Here is a 4,932-nt window from a genome sequence, read left to right as displayed (position 1 = left end):
TGCATAATCTGTCGATGGCAACGAAACCTAATATATGAAGCAGGCGCAAACGAGTGCGTAAAATCAGGAGCGCAACGGTATCAATCCTATGCAGCCGCCTCCGGTTGAAGTAGAAATTAAAAGTTTATTACGGAATTCAAAACAAATTTACAAGCATATACAGCGAGTACAAGACCGCAAGTGGGATCTTCCATGAAAATTAATTTCAATAAGCAGCTAAATAGAAATGTACACAATTTACATTATTAAGCAATGTAGACAATAAATAGCTAGATACGTAGTGTAATGTGAGTTGCACGAAGATTTAAATACAAACAATATAATAATGCAGAAGAAGGTACAATAACGTGCACTCACGGATGGCGAGATACATATCAGATCAATAACATTCAATAACGCGAAAATCCCACATTAAGAAGGAAAACCTTCAACTTGAACTTGAACAAAGAAAATGTATTTGTTTGCTTGACGTCGAAGTTCAAATTCTAATCTGATATGGATGAAAACTGAAGGCATAGTTTCCTGTAGTTAGTTCTGACCTTAGGTATGTAAAACGTTATTACGCAGCGCAAAGCGTGTGGTGCTTTGATCGTGCCGGGTGGAAATATGCTCAGCAGGAGCTGATGAAGAATCTTATAAAATAAGATACCGATATTTTAAAAATAAAGGGCTGACATAGGTAGAACGTTTAAATATATGATTTAAATGTGGCGAGGGGGACATTGGAGGGGAAGAGGTTATGATGCGCATGGCTTGCTTTTGCAGTTTTATTTAAGGCCAGAGATGAATATGAAAGGTGTTATCCCAAGATGAGACGACATGGTTCAACGAAATATGACTTGGCGAACTACGGCTGGCTTGGTCCAACATCTCCCGTCCAGCTTCTGCGCTGACATTTCAGTCACTCCGCTCGTTATATTCATGCTGAATATTGGGTTGCTTTTTGCATGTAACAAATATCTATGTGCCTGTGCAAGGTACACAATAAAGAAAGAAAATCCAAAAGCAATCGCATGTTCTGTCTGCCGAAATGCTCGAACTGCACAGTGAAAGGGACGATAGACCTCGAGAGCAAATCAATAATGATGGCATTTAAGTTTACACAAATGACAATTTGCCGAGAGCTCACGTGACCGAAGAGTCTCAGGCGCAAAGAGCGTCTTTTTGAAACTATAGAAGCTTTCTTTACAGCCCATTTCAATACGAATCACATTTTCGCATAAATTTATTTATTTATTTTATTTAAAGTATACTGCAGTCATAAAGAACAAGCAGGAGGGCCATACGAGTCAAAGTAAATGCAACTCAGTTCCACCGTTCGCAAGCAATAAAAAAAAAAAAAGGAGAAAGCGAGTAGCAAAGCAATGCATAGGAAATATTTTTGTTTGAAGTGAAAGAGAAAGTTTATTAGCTTGAACACATTTACACAATACATATCTACACAAGCTCAGAACCACCTTTAGCGACCAATAAGAAGGAAAAAGCAAACAGCAATACACTGAAAAAAAAAATAATAATAATAAAACCCTTAAGGCAAAGAAAAAAAAAAAAAGCAGAAACGTCAGCAAACAGCAAAGAGGAATAGCAACACAGTGCATTTCGCACATGTTTCTCAAAAATAGTTGCATTATCGGCGAAATATGCACCTATTAGAAGTGCATTTCACTGGATTCCACAATATACGTTACTCCGCCCGTAGGAAGCTTTGTTTTCTCGTATGGATAGTTGTACTAATGCATTGAGGTTGAAATCATATAAATCCATAGTAAGGCCGAGCCTCGAATATGCTTGCATCGCATGGGACCCCTACACTACATTCAACGTCCAAAAACTCGAAAAAATCCAACGCCTTGCGCCTCGCTCTATCTTCAACCGGTATAGGTGCCTAGACTCTCCGTCCGCTATGCTGCAGCTTGCAGAATTGGAACCACTAGAAGAAAGAAAGCACGTCTCAGATTCTTGCAGTCGCTATATTTCTCTCCACTAGGTATCCGACCCGAAAACTATATCGCCGAAGATTCCACGCGACCCTCACGCCATAAGCACAGCTTCTGTCTAGCACCCATTTTTGCGCACTCCGACACATAAAACTTTTTTTTTTCCACGAACAGTTTTAGAATGGAATTCCCTACCCCTCAATTCCCATTTCTTTCACCCTCCTTGATTGATGTACTGTAGCTGTTTGGTGCTGTGCATTTTGTTATTTTGTCTCATTGTGTCATGTATTTGCTGTATTATTCGACATTATTGCATAGATTGTATAACTGGTTGCTCTTGCTGGCCTTTTTGCCCTTGCTGATGTCTGATATACTGTCACTTATGTACCCTCCCCTTCCTACTCGGACATGCGACATGTCCGCAGTATTTCATAAATAAATAAAGAAGATAGTGCGGGGGAAAAGACAAGTTTTTAAAACTGTTAGAACGTGCAAAGAATGGCTCCAGGCTGTCAAAATGTGAGTGCCGAGTTCCCAAGCGTGGATGAATGAATAATATTGAATCAATACCTAGTTGGTAATTGTAGAGGAGATATAGGAATCGCAGTCTAGCAAGCAATCTTCTGTTTTCTAACGTCTAAGTGTTGCTTGCCGCCATGAGAGACGATGGTGAATCTGTTTTGCGATATGCATTGAATATAAAAGGAATGTCTTTTCCCTGGACCATATCTAGTTTATTGACATCCTTCTTTTTTTTTTTTTTTTTCATGTAGCAGTCATATGCCATGCAACCAGACTCTAGTTTAATAAGCAACCAGTTTTACGTGTGAATGGGCTGTTTTCAACTTGTAACGAAAAAAACCTAGTTTTCTAAAGGCTGCGCCACACAAACGTTGCTAGTCCGGCTCAAGCGGCTAGCGATCGTGACACCCAGGTATTTAAATTTGCTGACCTAGACATTCATTGATTTTGTAGAAATATTGATAATGATAATGTTCAAGAATTCTTTATTTGCCCTTGGATAACAACTTGTAAATTTGGACGCGAAATTAATTCCAAGTGTACGATTGTTATTATGCCTAAACAAATCTGAAGCTAGGCGAGATTTTCGTGACTCACCCTGTATAACGGCCCATTAGAGTTTTTAGAGCGTGAACTTTGCTTGACCAATCATGTTCATCGTTTGTTTTCATTGCGTGCCAATATATTTGCCACTGAGTAGACCTGGGCCGGCTTGCACGATAAAGTTGGAGCTAAGTCCAGACTTAAACGGTGCAGGCTTAAACAAGCCGCACGCTTCGGTTCGGCTCGTGGATCACCAGAGGGGCTTCCCTGAACGCCCTCAGCAACCACTTGAGGTATTTTTCCTCGTAACACAATATTAAGCCGCAAAAAGCAATGGTACGGATTTTACACAGTGCAAGATTGACCGAATGTTTACATCTTACTGCGAGGACAGGGCCAGCGCATCTCTGTATTTTCTCATTTCTCGACTTAGGTACCGGGCGTCCTTGTGTCTTAACTAAGACGGCTTAGAGTCGTAATCGTACAAGCGACATATTCAAGTCAAGACTAAAGCCCAGTCTTGGCTCCAGTCTTAAGCAGCCATGCTAGCGGCCTATCCTTAAGACTCCAGTTAAGTCTGGACTTAGCTAAGACAGTCTTAAGATCGTTTGTGCAAGCGGGCCCTGTAGTGTTATGCAACAGCTGGCTGCAAAAAAAAAAAAAAAAAGTGCTTGCGTATATATCAGCAGATTGAGCAAAATCAGGAAGAAATGCAGATAGGATAGAGTGCTGAAACCAATCGCAGCCAACTAGCGTGGCAGATCATGTTATTAAGGTGCTTTTGTGCATCTGGTGCTTCAGCAGCGTGTGGACTACCGATGAGCAAGAGTTAAGGGCCATTGGAGAAGAACGCTACGCGCGCGCGGGTTTGTATATACAGCCGCTGTTACTACATTGTGTAAATAATCGCAGTGGCCGCTCACGCTCAGTGGTTTGTGGACAGTGTTTGGACCCTTCGGGGCGGGTGACGCCAACTCGTTCACTTTTCGTATTCAGTAAATAATTTACAAAGCTCCCCCTGTCCTTTCTTGCTCCCGTCCGCACTTCTCGCTATCCTCTCCCTGTCCCTTTTCTTTCCCGCCAGCCGCAGCTCGGATTCTTTTCGTTCTTTTTTTATTATTATTTTAATAAACTACTACACCATCCTTGTTCTGAGGCGTCACTGAGCGGCACACATGTACACGTAGTTAGCGGCCTTCTCATTGCCCCGGGAGAGTGCTATTGCTTCCTTTGATTTTTATATTGTCTAGTTTCATTGATCTATTACATAATTAACGGCAACTTAATAAATCTTTGCAGAAAAATTAACGGTCATGATTGACGCAGGATACATACCAAAGGAAAGTATACCAGGTTGCAAGCTATGGTTTCACTTCCACAGTGAAAAGAAGCAAATTAAAGAGGGTTCAGCGACCAACACGGCTGTGTCTTCCTTATTTCTATGCAGAAATGGTTGACATGTACCGACACGCCCTTTGCTTTCCTCAACTCCGGCATCACACCCAACCCTGGCCCACCAAAAAGGGGTCCGTTTTTTTTCCCCTACAGTTCGCCAGGTGCACTGCGCCAGGTGCCCTTCTTCGCCAGGTGCACTGCGACAGAAGCTGTCCAGAAAGTCACCAGGTTCATTGCGTACGCATCTTGCTTTGTGAACAATGTTCCGTTTCACATTGCCACTAACATTTGAGGATCGAGCAGCGAGCGAACAACGTGAACCAGCTGCGTGTAGAAGTAGCCAAAGAAAGAAGCGTTTCGGTGATGACCCCTCTGAGTGCGGGTCGCAGCGTTAGGAATGTCGACAGGAAAGACGGAGACGTGCTATACTTCGTCTCACCAGATGTTTGCAGCACTACGAAAGGCAGAGACACCCGTGTCCAATCGGGATCACGCGGACTACGAAAGGCAATTGCGCTCTTCCGCGCCTCTCGTC

Source organism: Amblyomma maculatum, chromosome 10 (assembly GCF_055883805.1).
Source record: "Amblyomma maculatum isolate TAMU_Amacu chromosome 10, ASM5588380v1, whole genome shotgun sequence".
In the NCBI taxonomy this organism is placed as follows: domain Eukaryota; kingdom Metazoa; phylum Arthropoda; class Arachnida; order Ixodida; family Ixodidae; genus Amblyomma; species Amblyomma maculatum.
Note: the sequence above shows the minus strand (reverse complement) of the source record.